This window comes from Salmo salar, chromosome 05, assembly GCF_965601325.2.
Source record: "Salmo salar chromosome 05, fSalSal1, whole genome shotgun sequence".
NCBI lineage: Eukaryota > Metazoa > Chordata > Actinopteri > Salmoniformes > Salmonidae > Salmo > Salmo salar.
Window position 1 is genome coordinate 16,410,595 of NC_138295.1, and position 22,944 is coordinate 16,433,538.

The following is a 22,944-nucleotide window of genomic DNA, read 5'->3' on the forward strand; positions in this document are numbered from 1 at the left end:
CCTGGGCTGGAGCAGACTGGGGGGCTGGTAAGTTGACCTGGGCTGGAGCAGACTGTGCTGGAGCAGACTGGGAGGCTGGTATGTTGACCTGGGCTGGAGCAGACTGGGAGGCTGGTAGGTTGAACTGGACTGGAGCAGACTGTGCTGGAGCAGACTGGGAGGCTGGTATGTTGATCTGGGCTGGAGCAGACTGGGTGGCTGGTAGGTTGAACTGGGCTGGAGCAGACTGTGCTGGAGAAGACTGGGTGGCTGGTAGGTTGAACTGGACTGGAGCAGACTGGGAGGCTGGTAGGTTGAACTGGGCTGGAGCAGACTGTGCTGGAGCAGACTGGGTGGCTGGTAGGTTGACCTGGGCTGGAGCAGACTGTGCTGGAGCAGACTGGGAGGCTAGTAGGTTGAACTGGGCTGGAGCAGACTGGGAGGCTGGTAGGTTGAACTGGGCTGGAGCTGACTGGGAGGCTGGTAAGTTGCCCTGGGCTGGAGCAGACTGTGCTGGAGCAGACTGGGTGGCTGGTAGGTTGAACTGGACTGGAGCAGACAGGGAGGCTGGTAGGTTGACCTGGGCTGGAGCAGACTGGGAGGCTGGAAGGTTGATCCAGTCTCGAGAAGACTGGAAGGCTGGTGCAGTGTCATCAGGCTGTGTGGTGGAAGCCATGCTGGTCTCAGGTTCTGCCTGTGTTGTACCAATCTGGTGGACATGTTCTCTAGATGCAGAGGACATAATGATTAGCTGCTGGTTGAGGGTGTCAATGTACCTCTCTCTTTGTTCTAGCTCCTCTCTTGTTGTGCTCAGGTGGTCTCTGAGGTCATCATTTGTCTGATTCAGTTTGTCCATTCTGCTTTCTAATTTAGCAATAGATGCTCTGCTCTCCTCCCTGAACTGTTTCATCTCTTCTTTAGTTTCTGGACAGTGTCATCCTCTTGGCTCTTGTTCTCTCTGAGTTCTATGACCTCTGCTTCAACTAGAGAGAGGGTGTTGTGGAAACGTTGCAAAGCAGGTGTTCTTGGTGTTGTACTCTCTCTCTCTCTCTCTCTCTCTCTCTCCTCTCTCTCTCTCTCTCTCTCTCTCTCTCTCTCTCTCTCTCTCTCTCTCTCTCTCTCTCTCTCTCTCTCTCTCTCTCTCTCTCTCTCTCTCTCTCTCTCTCTCTCTCTCTCTCTCTCTCTCTCTCTCTCTCTCTCTCTCTCTCTCTCTCTCTCTCTCTCTCATTAGCATCACAGTAATGGTAATGTGATGGCTATCATTCTGCAGTAGGCTCACCATTCTGCCAAAGGGTTCGTGTGATGGAGACACCTGCCAGCTGACTCACTAACGCACACACACACAAACAAACACGAACACACACAAGAAACACAGAGGTCGTATTCGTGACATGACTCAGCACACACACAGAGACCTCCGGGGTATAGTATCTAATGAGAAGGTTACTCTTCTAAAGCCGTGGTACAGGGTTACGATAACAAGCTAAGAGTGTATGTTTGGCCTCTCACATCCTCACACATCTCCTCTGTTGTCCTTATCAGCTACGACTGGGCTTCGAAGCAGAGCAGAAGAGCTACAATTCATGTTTACACAGCTATCTTCAGTAGAAGAGAGAGAGATGGAGGTAGAGAGAGTGTAGGTGGTAGAGAGAGAGGGGGAGGTGGGGGGAAGGAAGAGAGAGAGGGTGGGGTGTAGAGAGCGATAGAAAGCAATGGAATGAAAGGGGTTTAGAGAGAATGAATGAGAGAGAGAGATGGGGAGAGTAAAGGAGTGAAAGGGGTTAAGAGAGAGCTGGAGTGATCAAGAGATGAGGTAAGTGGTTTCTTCATGTGAGAGCATCAAGGTGTCTTAAACATTGTCCTCACGTCAAAGCCTATGGAGATTAGCCTTTTATATACACTCAACTGTAGCTTGTCAGCAGTACATCTGGAGCGGTTCTCTCTCCTATCCAACCCTGGAAGGAAAATAACAGAGTATACAAACACTTTGATGTCAGGAAATGTGACAGGCTAACATATAAGAATATAAGAGATGTGAAAAGTCTTCATCTTGCCATATCTCCACTTTTTACTACAACATCGTGCAATTACGGCCAAATATACATTACCATTCAAACGTTTGGGGTCACTTCGAAATGTCCTTTTTTGTTTTTTAGAAAAGCACATTTTCTGTCCATTAAAATAACATGAAATTGATCAGTGTATACATTGTTAATGTTGTAAATAACTATTGTAGTTGGAAACGGCTGATTTGTTATGGATTATCTACATAGGTGTACAGAGGCCCATTATCAGCAACCATCACCCCTGTGTTACAATGGCATGTTGTGTTAGCTTATCCAAGTTAAGCATTTTAACCTCTCTAGGGCTAGGCGGGACGAATTCGTCCCACCTACGCAACAGCCAGTCTAATCCAGTGGCGCGATTTTAAAATACCTTAGAAATGCTATTACTTCAATTTCTCAAACATATGACTATTTTACAGCTATTTAAAGACAAGACTCTCGTTAATCTAACCACACTGTCCGATTTCAAAAAGGCTTTACAACGAAAGCAAAACATTAGATTATGTCAGCAGAGTACCCAGCCAGAAATAATCAGACACCCATTTTTCAAGCTAGCATATAATGTCACAAAAACCCAAACCACAGCTAAATGCAGCACTAACCTTTGATGATCTTCATCAGATGACACACCTAGGACATTATGTTATACAATACATGCATGTTTTGTTCAATCAAGTTCATATTTATATCAAAAACCAGCTTTTTACATTGGCATGTGACGTTCAGAACTAGCATACCCCCCGCAAACTTCCGGGGAATTTACTAACAATTTACTAAATTACTCACGATAAACGTTCACAAAAAGCATAACAATTATTTTAAGAATTATAGATACAGAACTCCTCTATGCACTCGATATGTCCGATTTTAAAATAGCTTTTTGGTGAAAGCACATTTTGCAATATTCTAAGTACATAGCCCAGCCATCACGGGCTAGCTATTTAGACACCCGGCAAGTTTAGCACTCACCAATATCAGATTTACTATTACAAAAGTTTGATTACCTTTTGTTGTCTTCGTCAGAATGCACTCCCAGGACTGCTACTTCAATAACAAATGTTGGTTTGGTCCAAAATAATCCATCGTTATATCCGAATAGCGGCGTTTTGTTCGTGCGTTCCAGAAACTATCCGAAATGGTAAATCAGGGTCGTGCGCATGGCACAATTCGTGACAAAAAAAATCAAAATATTCCATTACCGTACTTCGAAGCATGTCAACCGCTGTTTAAAATCAATTTTTATGCCATTTTTCTCGTAAAAAAGCGATAATATTCCGACCGGGAATATCCTTTTAGGTAAACAGACAAAGGAAAAGAAAGCTTTCGGTCGACGTGGGCACGAGCCTGAGTCTCACAGTACTGTAACCAGCCACTACCCAAACGCGCTACTTTGTTTCAGCCAGAGCCTGCAAAGCCACAATTCAGCATTTTGCCGCCTTCTGAGAGTCCATGTGAGCCGTAGAAAGTGTCACGTAAGAGCAGAGATTCCCTGTAATTGATAGAGATAATCAACAAGGCCAAGAAATGGTCAGACAGGGTACTTCCTGTACAGAATCTTCTCAGGTTTTGACCTGCCATTTGAGTTCTGTTATACTCACAGACACCATTCAAACAGTTTTAGAAACTTTAGGGTATTTTCTATCCAAAGCCAATAATTATATGCATATTCTAGTTACTGGGCAGGAGTAGTAACCAGATTAAATCGGGTACGTTTTTTATCCAGCCGTGTCAATACTGCCCCCTAGCCCTAACAGGTTAAAAGGCTAATTGATCATTAGAAAACCCTTTTGCAATTATGTTAGCACAGCTGAAAAGTGTTGTCTGCTTAAAGAAGCAATAAAACTGGCCTTCTTTGGACTAGTTGATTATCTCGAGCATCAACAGATGCTCCAGCGCAAACTGGCTCTAACCAGAATAGAAAAAGGAGTGGGAGGCCCCGGTGCACAACTGAGCAAGCGGACAAGTACATTAAAGGGTCTAGTTTGAGAAACAGACGCCTCACTAGTCCTCAACTGGCAGCTTCATTAAATGGTACCCGCAAAACACCAGTCTCAACATCAACAGTGAAGAGGCGACTCCGGGTTGCTGGCCTTCTAGGCAGAGTTGCAAAGAAATATCTCAGACTGGCCAATAAAAATAAAAGATTAAGATGGGCAAAAGAACACAGACACTGGACAGAGGAACTCTGGCTAGAAGGCCAGCATCCCGGAGTCGCCTCTTCACTGTTGATGTTGATGAAGCTGCCAGTTGAGGACTTGTGAGGTGTCTGTTTCTCAAACTAGACCCCCTAATGCACTTGTCCTCTTGCTCAGTTGTGCACCGGAGCCTCCCACTCCTCTTTCTATTCTGGGCCAGTTTGCACTGTTCTGTGAAGGGAGTACAGTAGTACACAGCGTTGTACGAGATCTTCAGTTTCTTGGAAATTTCTCACATGGAATAGTTTTCATCTCTCAGAACAAGAATAGAGTTTCAGAAAAATGTACAAAAAATGTTCAGCCATTTTGAGCCTGTAATCGAACCCACAAATGCTGATGCTCGAGATACTCAACTAGTCTATAGAAGGAAGGTTTTATTGCTTCTTTAATCAGGACAACAGTTTTCATCTGTGCTAACATAATTGCAAAAGGGTTTTCTAATGATCAATTAGCCTTTTAAAAAGATAAACTTGGATTAGCTAACACAACGTGCCATTGGAACACAGGAGTGAGTGATGGTTGCTGATAATGGGCCCCTGTACACCTACGTAGATATTCCATTAAAAATCAGCTGTTTCCAATTACAATAGACATTTATATTTCTGTATGTCTGTATTTCTGATCAATTTGATGTAATTTGAATGGACAATAAATGTGCTTTTCTTTAAAAAAACAAGGACATTTCTAAGTGACCCCAAACTTTGAACAGTGGTGTATATTGTACGATAAAACACAGTATAAAAGCACAACAAGCCCCTCAACCGTTCAACCTAACATACACACATGAACACACACAAACATTGCAAACCCAACAGCTGAAACAATGCAAACAATTATCCATCCCCTACCTCCGTCTCTCTCTCTCTCTCTCTCTCCCTGTCTCTCTCTCCTCGTCTCGCTCTTCTCGCTCTCCCCCTTTTCTCTCTCTTTCTTTCTCTCTCTCTGAGAGTGTCTCTTTCTCTGTGCTGTGTTCACTCAATCTCTTCTTAATTAGGTCTGTTAATTGCTTCTTTAATGACTTATCTGGCCCTGCTGACTGACCGCTGGGAGAGAGGCCATGACTGGCTAGCAGCATGGGAGAATGCAGACAGCGACAGGGGAAACTGGCCAACAGCATGTGACCCTACATAGAGGATGGGAGAGGAGGGTAGGCCAAGCAACCACAGCTGTTCCTCCATAATTAAGCCAAATCTCCAGGCCTACTACTGTGTCCTGCCTGTGGCAGAATAAAAACATACACATTGGGGATTTTGTCCATCACACATTTCTTTACAAGAAACACACTTTGGTTGAGCTAAGGATGAGCTGGCATATAGTAATGTCCATCAGACATAGTCATGCATTGCACACTCTGATTCAGATGGGGGACATTGGATGGCTGTCATGTTAGCATCTCAGGTTCCAAGGCAATTACAATATTCGTACAATACAAATAAGAATGTTGTTGTGATGAAATGGTTGATGCCAACATAGAGGATAGACTGCCATAGTTTGTGAAACATGGTTTTGTCTATTTGGAAGGTTACAAGTATATCAAAAAGTTGATGAGTTATAGGTGATTCATTATAACACAAAAAAGTGATTATTCTGCTTTAGGTAAAGAGGGTTTGTGTGTCTATGTGTGTGTGAATGCATGTGTATGAGGGCATACTGTATAACTCCACCATCCGTTCTCCACCATGATTGTGATGCAGAGCATCGTTTCAGTTCTCATGGTCCGTATGGAGTTACAGAACCCTCACCACCATGACCTTTATCTTCTCTTCACTGTCACAACCAATCACGGCTCAGTATTAATCACACATCACAGCTGGAGGTCCAGCACATTGGACTGGGAAAAAGTGTTGACAGGGGTGAGAGAGAAAGAGAGAGAGAGAGAGAGAGAGAGAGAGAGAGCACACAAGAGACAGAGACAGAGACAGAAACAGAGAGAGACCGAGCAACATACATATGTCAAATATTTGCTGTAAACGGTTGACTTCTGAGGTGAGTCTCCCACTCTACAGGAGGCAGAGATTTTATATTTAAAAGTAGATTTTTAGAGATAACATTGATGCCACTATGTGGAAGCAGACACAACTATTTTAATATAACATACACTGAAATAGTTATCTTTGATTATCATTATCTTTAACACTAGAACTGTCATATGCCAATGGCCTATTTTGTAAACCCCCCACCAAAAAGCAACGCCCTACTACTTCCTTGACTTCCTAATTATTTGTATTTTACATTGCTCAGTTATCATATTTTTCTTAATCACAAACAGCAAAGTAAAAAGGAGGCTGTTTAGTTGTTTTTTCCCCCACCTACTCCTACCTCAACGGGCCAAGGCAATGTACTGTAGGACGTTGGGTCCCATTCCTCACTGAATGAATGACGTAAATGGATGAATGGAGATAGAAACTCAAATTGTCCATGTTACTTCACAATTGAATTGGAATGATCTGAATGATAAGGACTGTGAAGAGGGTGATTTCATTTAGAATAATAGAGTAATGATGATGAAGAATTGTGGCCGTTGTGGGCGGTCTAATTATTTTATTATGGAAGGCTGGAAATGGCAATCTCCCCTCGGCAACATTCAAATCAGACAATACAGGGTCCCATATAATCAATACAGGAATATTGTTTTCATATCTTTTCATGGGTCATGGATATATTTCCACTAATATTTCTTTATGCATGTAATTCTTTAAACTGTATTGTGTCTTCAAATAAAATATTGATAAGCACACACAAACACACACATGCAAATGCACACATACACACACAAACGATCAGAGATACAATTTCACACTATGGCTAGCTTACTCAATCACAGAAACAAACTAATTGAATCTCGGTTAAAAGAGAAGTAGCTCTTTCTTGTTTGGTCAATACCAACAGCATGGAATGGGAGTTTTGTCAAAACTAACAGCATGGAAGGGGAGTTTGGTCAATGCTAACAGCATGGAATGGGAGTTTGGCCAATGCTAACAGCATGGAATGGGAGTTTGGCCAATGCTAACAGCATGGAATGGGAGTTTGGTCAATGCTAACAGCATGGAATGGGAGTTTGGCCAATGCTAACAGCATGGAATGGGAGTTTGGTCAATTTTAACAACATGGTATGGGAGTTTGGTCAATGCTAACAGCATGGAACAGGAGTTTGGTCAATGCTAACAGCATGGAATGGGAGTTTGGCCAATGCTAACAGCATGGAATGGGAGTTTGGCCAATGCTAACAGCATGGAATGGGAGTTTGGTCAATGCTAACAGCATGGAATGGGAGTTTGGCCAATGCTAACAGCATGGAATGGGAGTTTGGTCAATACTAACAGCATGGAATGGGAGTTTGGTCAATGCTAACAGCATGGAATGGGAGTTTGGTCAATGCTAACAGCATGGAATGGGAGTTTGGTCAATGCTAACAGCATGGAGCGGGAGTTTGGTCAATACTAACAGCATGGAATGGGAGTTTGGCAAATGCTAACAGCATGGAATGGGAGTTTGGTCAATGCTAACAGCATGGAATGGGAGTTTGGTCAATGCTAACAGCATGGAGCGGGAGTTTGGTCAATACTAACAGCATGGAATGGGAGTTTGGCCAATGCTAACAGCATGGAATGGGAGTTTGGTCAATGCTAACAGCATGGAATGGGAGTTTGGTCAATGCTAACAGCATGGAATGGGAGTTTGGTCAATGCTAACAGCATGGAATGGGAGTTTGGTCAATGCTAACAGCATGGAACAGGAGTTTGGTCAATACTAACAACATGGAATGGGAGTATGGTCAATGCTAACGGCATGGAGCGGGAGTTTCGTCAATACTAACAACATGGAATGGGAGTTTGGTCAATACTAACAACATGGAATGGAAATTTGGCCAATGCTAACAGCATGGAATGGGAGTTTGGTCAATACTAACAACATGGAATGGAAGTTTTGTCAATGCTATCAGCATGGAGCGGGAGTTTGGTCAATACTAACAGCATGGAGCGGGAGTTTGGTCAATACTAACAACATGGAATGGAAGTTTGGTCAATGCTAACAGCATGGAGTGGGAGTTTGGTCAATACTAACAACATGGAATGGGAGTTTGGTCAATGCTAACAACATGGAATGGGAGTTTGGTCAATGCTAACAACATGGAATGGGAGTTTGGTCAATGCTAACAGCATGGAATGGGAGTTTGGTCAATGCTAACAGCATGGAGCGGGAGTTTGGTCAATACTAACAACATGGAATGGGAGTTTGGTCAATGCTAACAACATGGAATGGGAGTTTGGTCAATACTAACAACATGGAATGGGAGTATGGTCAATGCTATCGGCATGGAGCGGGAGTTTCGTCAATACTAACAACATGGAATGGGAGTTTGGTCAATACTAACAACATGGAATGGAAGTTTGGCCAATGCTAATAGCATGGAATGGGAGTTTGGTCAATACTAACAACATGGAATGGAAGTTTGGTCAATGCTATCAGCATGGAGCGGGAGTTTGGTCAATACTAACAGCATGGAGCGGGAGTTTGGTCAATACTAACAACATGGAATTGAAGTTTGGTCAATGCTAACAGCATGGAGCGGGAATTTGGTCAATCCTAACAACATGGAATGGGAGTTTGGTCAATACTAACAGCATGGAATAGGAGTTTGGTCAATACTAACAACATGGAATGGTAGTTTGGTCAATGCTAACAACATGAAATGGGAGTTTGGTCAATACTAACAGCATGGAATGGGAGTTTGGTCAAAACTAACTGGGCTCTGACAACAGCTGTTTGTTGTGGCCTTTAGGGGAGGACACAATCACAGTCACTCTGGGGTTTTGTAAGTAATAATTATTTCAAGTTACAAATGTCTAGACAAGTGTGAGCTTGAATACTAAAGTGAGTGTTGAAGAGAGTGATTGAAAATTCCCTTAAGGGATCCTCAGCTGAACTTACTACTGAATACAGGAAGAGGATACCATTCAGGTTCCTTCCACTCCTCAGTACATGTGTGTGCGTGTGTGGGTGTGTATATGTGTGTGCATTCACGTTCCCTCGACTCCCATTTGAGTGTCTGTCTGCTTCATTTGATCTCTATCACACAAGTCTTATGATGATTGGATACAAATAAAAAAATCTCTGGTACAGGATAACTGTTTCATCTTGGTATTTTGGAACGAAGAAGCAATATTTAAATGTGTAATTGTGTTACAAACAGTATGTAGCTCACACACACACACACACACACACACACACACACACACACACACACACACACACACACACACACACACACACACACACACACACACACACACACACACACACACACACACACACACACACGTCCAGGTAGCAGCAAAGCCAGGTCGCTCAAGATCCACTGCGAAATTCGACATGTCGTCCAGGTAAGCAGGACGTCAGGAGACGACTTCAAAACTGGCCACTAGGGGCAATGGTGAGCACTACTACCATCAAATAGGCTTGTGTTTTGCTAGAGCATTGTGGACGGAGCCGCGAGCTCTGGCTCCAAGGTTGGCATGTTCGTCCCAGTGATAGGCAGCCGTTTTGTTGAACCCCTATACCCAACCTTAACACTTAAAGACGAACTCCGTTCCTAACATGTAGGATTGATTGGATTCGTAACATATCATATGAATGGATGACGTAGTACACAGTTTGATGATGTGGTACATAAATAACGGGAACCTCTTTTGGCTAACCTTTCAAAACTACTGGATGAAATTATACACAAGCTGTAGAGTGCCTCTTTAACTTCGGAATGAATGCCTTAACTTAACCTTAGAAATAAGACTTTTATAGAAAAACGTGTCATTCTGCAGCGAGACTGTGAGCCCATGTTGAGCAGCAGGTGTTCTCTGCTGGTAGTGGATGGAGACAGATAAGCAGTGATCAGTCTCATTACAAAACTGATGAGCTCCTGTGAAGACATACACCTGAACCTAGCACACCTAGGGAGCGCGCACACACACACACACACACACACACACACACACACACACACACACACACAGGCACAGACACACTCACGCAGGCACACACACACACTCACGCAGGCACACACACACACTCACGCAGGCACACACACACACTCATGCGGGCACACACAAACACAATTACACAGTGAGGGAAAAAGTATCAAATTGTCAAACATGAGTAAAATATAAAGATACCTGTTAAGGTGTAGGGGGCAGTATTTTCACGGCCGGATGAAAAAACGATCCCAAATTAAACTGCCTACTACTCGGGCCCAGAAACTAGAATATGCATATTATTAGTAGATTTGGATCGAAAACACTCTATCTAATGTTTTGCTTTCGCTGTAAAGCCTTTTTGAAATCGGACAATGTGGTTACATTGTGTGGAGAAGTGTGTCTTTAAAATGGTGTAAAATAGTCGTATGTTTCCGCTAGCGGAACGCCTGTCCAAAACAGGTTTAACTTCTATGGGCTACGTGGGACCCACCTGCGCGACACAGCCAGTGAAATATCAGGGCGGCAAATTCAAAAACAACAAAATGTCATAATTCAACTTTCTCAAACATATAACTATTTTACACCATTTTAAAGATACACTTCTCCTTCATGTAACCACATTGTCCAATTTCAAAAAGGATTTACAGCGAAAGCAAAACATTAGATTATGTTAGGAGAGTACATAGACAAAAATAATCACATAGCCAATTTCCAAACAAGGACATGTGTCAATAAACCCAAAACACAGCTAAATGAAGCACTAACCTTTGATCGATAAAGTTCATATTTATATCCAAAAACAGCATTTTACATTGGCGCACGATGTTCAGAAATTGTATTCCCACCAAAACGTCCGGTGAATGTGCACATCAATTTACAAAAATACTCATCATAAATGTTGACAAAATATATAACAATTATTTAAAGAATTATAGATGGACTACTCCTGGATGCAACCGCTGTGTCAGATTTTAAAATAGCTTTTTGGTGAAAGCACATTTTGCAATATTCTAAGTACATAGCCCAGGCATCACGGGCTCGCTATTTAGACACCCGGCAAGTTTAGCACTCACCATAATCATATTTACTATTATAAAAGTTTGATTACCTTTTGTTGTCTTCGTCAGAATGCACACCCAGGACTGCTACTTCAATAACAAATGTTGGTTTGGTCCAAAATAATCCATCGTTATATCCGAATAGCGGCGTTTTGTTCGTGCGTTCCAGACACTATCCGAAATAGTAAAGAAGTGTCGCGCGCATGGCGCAATTCGTGACAATAAAATTCTAAATATTCCATTACCGTACTTCGAAGCATGTCAACCGCTGTTTAAAATCAATTTTTACGACATTTTTCTCGTAGAAAAGCGATAATATTCCGACAGGGAATCTCCTTTTCGGCAAACAGAGGAAAAAATCCCAAAGGCGGGGGCGGTCGGGGTCACGCGCATAAGCCCAGTGTCCCTTGATCGGCCACTTGAGAAAGGCGATAATGTGTTTCAGCCTGTGGCTGGAATGACGACATTCTGTTTTTTCCCGGGCTCTGAGCGCCTATGGACGACGTGGGAAGTGTCACGTTAGAGCAGAGATCCTTAGTAAATGATAGAGATGGAAAAGAAGTTCAAGAAATGGTCAGACAGGCCACTTCCTGTAAAGGAATCTCTCAGGTTTTGACCTGCCATTTGAGTTCTGTTATACTCACAGACACCATTCAAACAGTTTTAGAAAATGTAGGGTGTTTTCTATCCATATGTAATAAGTATATGCATATTCTAGTTACTGGGTAGGAGTGGTAACCAGATTAAATCGGGTATGTTTTTTATCCAGCCGTGTCAATACTGCCCCCTAGCCCTAACAGGTTAACGTCAAATTGCGATAATATTCCAATCGGACAATAGCATATTCCTTCAAGAAGAAAAAGAAGGAGGGGCGCGCTCGCGGGACCGAACATATCCAATCCCTTTGTTGCCAGGCAGACCACTCAGAAACTGAGCTCCTATTATCTGCCCAGTGACAGGAAAATGCTCAAACCACTTTCTGAAGGTTGTTGACAGCCAATGGAAGCCTTAGGAAGTGCAACGTCCCCACAGACACTGTAGTTTTGATAGAGAATCAAAAGAAGAACTACAATTCTCAGACTTTCCACTTCCTGCTTGGATTTTTCTCAGGTTTTTGCTTGCGATATGAGTTCTGTTATACTCACAGACACCATTCAAACAGTTTTAGAAACTTCAGAGTGTTTTCTATCCAAATCTACTAATAATATGCATATTCTAGTTTCTGGGCCAGAGTAGTAACCTGTTTAAATTTGTTACGTTTTTCATCCGGCTGTGAAAATACTGCCCCCTAGCCCAGACAGGTTAATAGAAAATGACTCAAGTAAAAGTGAAAGTCACCCAGTAAAATAATACTTAATTAAATGTCTAAAACGTATTTGGTTTTAAAAATTCTTAAGTACCAAAAGTAAATGTAATTGCAAAAATTTGTAAGTGTCAAAAGTAAAAGTACAAGTATAAATCACTTCAAAGCAGACTGCCAGATTATTTTTTTTATTTTTTATTTACAGATAGCAAAGGGCATGCTCCAACACTCAGGCACCATTTACAAACAAAGCATGTGTTTAGTGAGTCCGGCAGATCAGAGGCAGTAGGGATGACCAGGGATGTTATCTTGATATGTGTGTAAATTACACATTTTCCTGTCCTGCTAAGCATTCAAAATGTAATTAGTACTTTTGGGGGTCAGGGAAAATCTATGGAGTAAAAAGTACATCATTTACTTTAGGAATGTAGTGAACTAAAAGTATATATAAAAATCTAAAATATAAATTGTAAAATAAAGTACAGATACAACAAAAAAACGACTTAAGTAGTACTTTTACTTAAGTACTTTACACCACTGCAATTACACAATCACACACCCACATACACACACACACACACACACACACACACACACACACACACACACACACACACACACACACACACACACACCCACCCAAACACACACAACCACATACACACACAAGCACATACATACACACACACACCCACATACACACACACCCACATACACACACACAGCAGCATACACACACACCCACATACACACACACACCAACATAAACACACACCAACACATACACCCACATACACACTCAACCACATACACACACCCACATATGTTTTAGCAGAGATAAAACTCCTATCAAATGCCATTGTTGAACAAAGGCACATGTTGAATAGTCTTGTCCATTAAGTTGCCTGTTACCTACCTGATGGGTCCTTTATCTTAGGGGCGCACCACACACACACACACACACACACACACACACACACACACACACACATACACACACACACACACACACACACACACACACACACACACACACATAGGTTTTGTCTCACCACAGGGCAACCAGAGTGCTACACAGCCCTATCACCTCTTCTATGTCATCTCCCCCACACTGTGTACAGCTTGTATGAACACTTTTGACAAATTGTCTTTTTTTCTGGTGTGTCTGAGGTTGATAAAGATGGGAGGGACAAGGTCAGACAAGCAAATGACCTCAGTCATCTGTTGATTGACGGCTGCTGTCATCCGATCCCATTAGCTTTGTTCCCGCACACACTCAGATACTAATTGAGTCCTGACGCTGATGATATCATGTCATTTGGTTTGAAAGGGGTTCCTACGTTAATATGTCTACTAGAATATGCAGCTGCTGATGGGCACAGGGTATTTTTAAAGGCACATTTTTCCTGTTGTTTTTACTGTAATTTACTGGCAACTGGCTGCATGTAAGTTACCGTAAAACAACAGCACAGTACATTACTGTAATCTTATTACGGTAAATGTGACAAATGAATGAATGAATAGATGAATTAATGAATAAAGGGGATAGATGGGGAGAGCGAAATTTTTGGCCCAAATTAGACTCATCTGTTCCTTCAGTTAATAATATAATAATCCATTTAGCTGACTGTGTTCCACTGACTGTGTTCTACTGACTGTATTCTACTGACTGTATTCTACTGACTGTGTTCTACTGACTGTATTCTACTGACTGTATGCTAATGGCTCTATTCTACTGACTGTGTTCTACTGACTGTGTTCTAATGGCTCTATTCTACTGACTGTATTCTAATGGCTCTATTCTACTGACTGTGTTCTACTGGCTGTATTCTACTGTCTGTATTGTACTGGCTGTGTTCTACTGACTGTATTCTACTGACTGTGTTCTACTGACTGTATGCTAATGGATCTATTCTACTGACTGTGTTCCACTGACTGTGTTCTACTGACTGTATTCTACTGACTGTGTTCTACTGACTGTATTCTACTGACTGTATGCTAATGGCTCTATTCTACTGACTGTGTTCTACTGACTGTGTTCTAATGGCTCTATTCTACTGACTGTATTCTAATGGCTCTATTCTACTGACTGTGTTCCACTGACTGTGTTCTACTGGCTGTATTCTACTGTCTGTATTGTACTGGCTGTGTTCTACTGACTGTATTCTACTGACTGTGTTCTACTGACTGTATGCTAATGGATCTATTCTACTGACTGTGTTCTACTGACTGTATTCTAATGGCTCTATTCTACTGACTGTATTCTACTGACTGTATGCTAATGGCTCTATTCTACTGACTGTGTTCTACTGACTGTATTCTAATGGCTCTATTCTACTGACTGTGTTCTACTGACTGTATTCTAATGGCTCTATTCTACTGACTGTGTTCTACTGACTGTGTTCTACTGACTGTGTTCTAATGGCTCTATTCTACTGACTGTGTTCTACTGACTGTATGCTAATGGCTCTATTCTACTGACTGTGTTCTACTGACTGTGTTCTAATGGCTCTATTCTACTGACTGTATTCTACTGATTGTATTCTAATGGCTCTATTCTACTGACTGTGTTCTACTGACTGTATTCTAATGGCTCTATTCTACTGACTGTGTTCTACTGACTGTGTGCTAATGGCTCTATTCTACTGACTGTGTTCTAATGGCTCTATTCTACTGACTGTGTTCTACTGACTGTGTTCTACTGGCTGTATTCTACTGTCTGTATTGTACTGGCTGTGTTCTACTGACTGTATTCTAATGGCTCTATTCTACTGACTGTGTTCTACTGGCTGTATTCTACTGTCTGTATTGTACTGGCTGTGTTCTACTGGCTGTGTTCTACTGGCTGTATTCTACTGGCTGTGTTCTACTGGCTGTGTTCTACTGGCTGTATTCTACTGGCTGTATTCTACTGGCTGTATTGTACTGGCTGTGTTCTACTGGCTGTGTTCTACTGGCTGTGTTCTACTGGCTGGATTCTACTGGCTGTATTCTACTGGCTGGGTTCTACTGGCTGGGTTCTACTGGCTGTATTCTACTGGCTGTGTTCTACTGGCTGTGTTCTACTGGCTGTATTCTACTGGCTGGGTTCTACTGGCTGTATTCTATTGGCTCTGTTCTACTGGCTGTGTTCTACTGGCTGTGTTCTACTGGCTGGGTTCTACTGGCTGCGTTCTACTGGCTGTGTTCTTCTGGCTGTGTTCTACTGGCTGTATTCCACTAGACCCCACCCCTTTCCCCAGTTCTTGTGACACTGATACACACAAGTACAGAATGATACATTCCAGCCTCACTCTCTAGCCTTGATCCAGCCTCACTCTCTAGCCCTGATCCAGCCTCACTCTCTATCCCTGATCCAGCCTCACTCTCTAGCCCTTTTCCATTCTCATTCTCGAGCCCTGAACCAGCCCTTTTCCTCTCTATTTCTTACCCCTCTCCTCCCTCTCTCATACCAATCTCTTGCCCTTCTTCTCCCCCTCTCCTCACCTTCACTGTCTCTCCCATCAGTCTCTCTCCAGCCTTATTAGTTCTGTTCTAGTCTCTCTGTGTTAGGGAAAACAGAAGACTGAAGACTGAGGACAGAAGACTACAGACAGAAGACAGGATACAGAAGACAGGATACAGAGGACAGAAGACAGGAAAAAGAAGACAGGAAACAGAAGACAGGAAACAGAAGACAGGAAACAGAAGAAAGGAAACAGTAGACAGCAGACAGCAGACAGACAGAAGACAGAAGACAGAAAACAGAAGACAGAAGACAGAAGCTGAATCGTGATCAGTTCTCAGTGACCTTTGGAAGCGATCTCCAATCTAAAGTTCCAGCAGGGGAGACAGGAGGAGCCAGGGCTTATACAGAGATTTACTGGGCTTACCTAGTGGAGACAGAGATGGTATCACCTTTACCGCTACCATATACTACACTGTACTGGTTCTACTTTAAATAGGAGAGGAGAGAAGAGAGAAAATAAAATCATATGGGATATGAAATAAGCTTTAACTTCCAAAATCAAATAATCACCTCTCAAAAATAGCTTCATGATAATCACAAAGAGAAACAGAAAAGAGGGGAAGAGATGAGAGGAGATATGAGGGGGGTGAGGAAAGTAGATAAGAGCAGAAGGGAGGACGACTAGGCATGACTACCTGCTGTCCTCAGTGGGATAGCAGTACTTTCACTCTCAGCTGGTCTGGTTTGGCCACTGTGAAGGGAAAGGGATGCATAGATGTATAGGATTAGAGTTCTGGTGGACATAGAGGGAGGGAAGGAGAGAGGGAGGGGGGAAGGAGAGAGGGAGGGAGGAATGAAGGAAAGGGAGGGAGGTTAAGTAGGGATAGAGAGAGAGAGAGAGAGAGAGAGAGAGAGAGAGAGAGAGAGGATTCCTACATCTATACATCCTTGATGAGAGAGGACGAAATGGCCGTAATGACAGTTGAAGGGTGTTGACGAAGGAATGCGTATGTGTGTTTGAGCGTGAGCGTGTGTGTGTGTCCCATGAGAGGTCCCCTCGCAGGAGGCTTTTAATTTTGGTAATATTTGCATATATCCAATCAGGTCGAGTAATTGGGTGAGTGACACGCACACACACGCACACATGCACACGCTCAGCGAGATGCCGTTGGTCTGCCCCTGAGTTGGTGGGACAGCAGAAAAAGGGAGTGCAGATGAGCTGATGACACAGATAATTCTGACAATGACTGATGGTTCTAATCACTAAAAGTATCTCCCCCATCAATTGTCCTTCCTCTTCCCTGTCCCTCCCTAAAGCTTCAAACAGGGACGTGTGTGTGTGTGTATGAGTGTTGTTTCTCTCCCTGAAGGTTCAAACAGGGACGTGTGTGTGTGTCGTCCCTCTCCTAGCCCAGCGTGTTAAACGTCCAACTGTGAAGATGATGGGCCTATACAACATAATGACCTTGACAGACTGGGGCAGACCAGATAAGGACCAGCTACTGACATGAATGAGGACACACTTTTCTATATTACCTTGTTATTTTTTGTTTACTCACTGCGATATGATGATATGTTAATGACTTGTTTATCTCATGTTTTCAACAACATTCCGTCAGATTTGGTCAATTTAGTGAAGTCTGGAGTAGACACAAGCACATAGACACTCTCAGCACATACACGTGTATCACTCCAGCCAAACCCCTTTAGACATTGAATGTTTAACTATTACCTACTTGTGGCCTGCAATGAAATATGAATACTGTTTAGTAGAAATGACAGCTCATTACAGAAAGAAGTGGCAGGGTGTGTGTGTGTGTGTGGGGGGGGGGGCGTATGTGTGCGTATGTTCGTATGTTCGTATGTGCGTATGTGCGTGTGTGTATGTGTAGACATGTTTAACTATTCTCATGGGGACCAGCTGTCCCCACAAGAATAGAAAACAAACTAAAATTTGACCAACTGGGGACATTTTGTTAGTAGGAAACTTCTGCAAAGGGATTATTTCTAGATCCACAGTCTCAACACACTGTCTCCTCTTGATCTTAATGAGCAGTTTGACTTGAATCCGTTTTTATAGATTCAATATGTCCAAATAGTGTTTTTTTTAAATCCTAATTGTATGCGTTACTTTTATATTATATATTATACTTTTACTTATATATATTACTGTAAATATTGATCACATTCCTTGTGTATGATCATGTTAATTTTGTGAAACTATGTTATACATTTTTACCTCCTGTTTCAGGAAGTGATGTCACGGAGTACTGCCCCTTTATATATGACCTTCCACCTCCTCCTGGGATATGGATACCTGATGAAGACCTAAGGGTCGAAACATTGTTATAAATAAATATCACCTGGGAGCATGAGCAGCAGTGTGCAGCATTTTCCTTTCTGTTTTCCATAAGTTTGTTAGTCCCCACGAGGTCAAATGCTATTATTAGGGGGTTAGGGTTATGGATAGAATTAGTTTTAGGTTTAAGAGGGTTTCTGTTTATGCAGGTATCAAACCTTGTGTTGCATGGGCCAATTGCAACTTTCTGCCCTGTTTCTATATTGTACATCCGACCAGTCTGGAGAGGGTGGGAGAATTAGTGTTAGGGTTAAAATTAGGTTTGGGGTTAGGGTTAGGAGCTAGGGTTAGTTTTAGGGTTAGGAGTTAGGGTTAGTTTTAGGGTTAGGAGTTAGGGTTAAGTTTAGGGTTAGGGTTAACCGGTGAGTTGTTTCTGATGTAACCCTTCCCCTATCCCAAACTTCACCGTCAAAATGTGACGTTTGGAGAAATGTTGAAATCGTCGGAATCTGAAGTTGTCACACCCTGATCTGTTTCACCTGTCCTTGTGATTGTCTCCACCCCCTCCAGGTGTCGCCCATCTTCCCCATTATCCCCTGGGTACAGTGGGGGAAAAAAGTATTTGATCCCCTGCTGATTTTGTATGTTTGCCCTCTGACAAAGAAATGATCAGTCTATAATTTTAATGTCAGGTTTATTTGAACAGTGAGAGACAGAATAACAACAAAAATATCAAGAAAAACGCATGTCAAAAATGTTATAAATTGATTTGCATTTTAATGAGGGAAATAAGTATTTGACCCCCTCTCAATTAGAAAGATTTCTGGCTCCCAGGTGTCTTTTATACAGGTAACGAGCTGAGATTAGGAGCACACTCTTAAAGGGAGTGCTCCTAACCGCAGCTTGTTACCTGTATGAAAGACACCTGTCCACAGAAGCAATCAATCAATCAGATTCCAAACTCTTCCCCATGGCCAAGACCAAAGAGCTCTCCAAGGATGTCAGGGACAAGATTGTAGACCTACACAAGGCTGGATGGGCTACAAGACCATCGCCAAGCAGCTTGGTGAGAAGGTGACAACAGTTGGTGCGATTATTCGCAAATGGAAGAAACACAAAAGAACTGTGAATATCCCTCGGCCTGGGGCTCCATGCAAGATCACACCTCGTGGAGTTGCAATGATCATGAGTACGGTGAGGAATCAGCCCAGAACTACACAGGAGGATCTTGTCAATGATCTCAAGGCAGCTAGGACCATAGTTACCAAGAAAACAATTGGTAACACACTACGACGTGAAGGACTGAAATCCTGCAGCGCCCGCAAGGTCCCCCTGCTGAAGAATACATATACATGCCCGTCTGAAGTTTGCCAATGAACATCTGAATGATTCAGAGGACAACTGGTGAAAGTGTTGCGGTCAGATGAGACCAAAATGGAGCTCTTTGGCATCAACTCAACTCGCCGTGTTTGGAGGAGGAGGAATGCTGCCTATGACCCCAAGAACACCATCTCCACCGTCAAACATGGAGGTGGAAACATTATGCTTTGGGGGTGTTTTTCTGCTAAGGGGACAGGACAACTTCACCGCATCATTTGACGGGGCCATGTACTGTCAAATCTTGGGTGAGAACCTCCTTCCCTCAGCCAGGGCATTGAAAATGGGTCGTGGATGGGTATTCCAGCATGACAATGACCCAAAACACACGGCCAAGGCAACAAAGGAGTGGCTCAAGAAGAAGCACATTAAGGTCCTGGAGTGGCCTAGCCAGTCTCCAGACCTTTATCCCATAGAAAATCTGTGGACGGAGCGGAAGGTTTGAGTTGCCAAACGTCAGCCTCGAAACCTTAATGACTTGGAGAAGATCTGCAAAGAGAAGTGGGACAAAATTCCTCCTGAGATGTGTGCAAACCTGGTGGCCAACTACAAGAAACGTCTGACCTCTGTGATTGCCAACAAGGGTTTTGCCACCAAGTACTAAGTCATGTTTTGCAGAGGGGTCATTTTTTCTTGTTGTTATTCTGTCTCTCACTGTTCATATAAACCTACCATTAAAATTATAGACTGATCATTTCTTTGTAAGTGGGCAAATGTACAAAATCAGCAGGGGATCAAATACTTTTTTCCCCCACTGTATCTATACCTGTGTTCCCTGTCTGTCTGTGCCAGTTCGTCTCGTTTGTCAAGTCAACCAGCGTGTAATTCCGTGCTCCTGATTTTTCCTTTTCTCTGTTTTTGCTAGTCCTCCCGGTTTTGACCCTTGCCTGCCTTGACTCTGAACCCGCCTGCCTGACCATACTGCCTGACCTGACCTCGAGCCTGCCTGCCATTCTGTACCTCCTGGACTCTGACCTTGTTATGATCTTTTGCCTGTCCACAACCATTCTCTTGCCTGCCCCTTGGACACTAAGAAATATCAGAGACTCGAACCATCTGCCTCCCGTGTCTGCATCTGGGCCTTGCCCTGTGCCCTTGTAGAAGTCAAATTGGTAAAACTGAGAGATCCTGTTGTAATCATACAGAGCACAGCAAACACACACACCCTCAAACACACACACCCGCAAACACACACACACACACACACACACACACACAGAGCAGAAGTAGCAGCTGCTGCGTAGCCAGTGATTGAGTAGAGAAGGGGGAACTGTCAGCACTTAGTGTCTCCACTACCTCTCTGTCTATTGAACAGGGAGCAGAGAGCACACTGCTGCAGCCAAGACGCTTCATCATCCCTTTGAAAGGGAAAGAAAGAAAGACGGGAAAATAATAAAATAATGATCCAGTCGTTTGTGGTTTCGGCTACGCCCCCCCCCCCAAGAAAATCATGATTTTTTTTGTCTGGTCTCAAAGTCAGCTTAAAATCTGGCAGGTTCAGAGTCTGGGAGAGGAGAGATTGGCATCCACACAAGGGTATCCTTCATAGACAGTCCCTAGCTCCTTGTCATGTTTAGCCTATTATTGGTGTGAGGTAGTGAAGGGGCTGATGTCCTCTCCTATTATTGGTGTGAGGTAGTGAAGGGGCTGTTGTCCTCTCCTCTTATTGGTGTGAGGTAGTGAATGGTCTGATGTCCTCTCCTCTTATTGGTGTGAGGTAGTGAAGGGGCTGATGTCCTCTCCTCTTATTGGTGTGAGGTAGTGAAGGGGCTGATGTCCTCTCCTATTATTGGTGTGAGGTAGTGAAGGGGCTGATGTCCTCTCCTCTTATTGGTGTGAGGTAGTGAAGGGGCTGATGTCCTCTCCTCTTATTGGTGTGAGGTAGTGAAGGAGCTGTTGTCCTCACCTCTTATTGGTTTTGAGGTAGTGAAGGAGCTGTTGTCCTCACCTCTTCTTGGTGTGAGGTAGTGAAGGAGCTGTTGTCCTCTCCTCTTATTGGTGTGAGGTAGTGAAGGAACTGTTGTCCTCTCCTCTTATTGGTGTGAGGTAGTGAAGGAGCTGTTGTCCTCTCCTCTTATTGGTGTGAGGTAGTGAAGGGGCTGATGTCCTCTCCTCTTATTGGTGTGAGGTAGTAAAGGAGCTGTTGTCCTCTCCTCTTATTGGTGTGAGGTAGTGAAGGGGCTGTTGTCCTCTCCTCTTATTGGTGTGAGGTAGTGAAGGGGCTGATGTCCTCTCCTCTTATTGGTGTGAGGTAGTGAAGGAGCTGTTGTCCTCACCTCTTATTGTTGTGAGGTAGTGAAGGAGCTGTTGTCCTCTCCTCTTATTGGTTTTGAGGTAGTGAAGGAGCTGATGTCCTCACCTGTTATTGGTTTTGAGGTAGTGAAGGGGCTGATTTCCTCACCTCATAGTCCCTACTCTCTCCTCTACAATACTAAAGACATTACTGTAACACTGGAGTCTGAAGGATGGTTAAGAATGGCTTAGAGGCCTGTGTGTCCTGTCTGCCAGGATGCTCACAGTTAATCAGCCCCATTAAGAATGGCTTAGAGGCGCTCACCAACCACCTTGTCAGCCTGTGTCTGTGTGTCCTGTCTGCCAGGATGCTCACAGTTAATCAGCCCCATTAAGAATTGATCAGCGGTGCATTTGTCTCTCTCCATTGCAAAATCTAACCATCACTTAAGCCCTGTGTGTTTATCTGTATGTGTGTGTTTGTGTGTGTGGTGGGAGCAGCATGTGTGTGTGCATGTGTGTGTACGGAGTGTGTGTACACTCACACCCACACACATGCACACACGCATGTATGCACGCACACACACACACACACACACACACACAAACACACACACATAGACACAAACACACACACAGACACACTCTCTAACACTGCCAAGCCTTACTGATGCACTTGGATGGTGCGGCAGGCAGCTTTTGTAAAATTACACTTGAGGACATAATCTTGACATCTCTTCAAGCTAGCTCCGTCTCTCTGTCTGTTCGCAAGCAGAGAAACAGAGACAAACAAAGAGAGACTGTTGAAATGAAGTGTGATGCCTCAAACTGAATCACTGCTTGTGTGGGAGTTGTATGCCTTGCAGTACGTATTGAGAAATTATCTGCGGTTTTGACAATGATGTGAAATTCAAAACTAAGCTGTCTCTCTGGCTTTGGGAGTGGGGACATCGTGTAACAGTAACAGTAGTCTGGAATAAAGAGAAAGAGTGAATGATTGAGAGTGAAAGAGCAA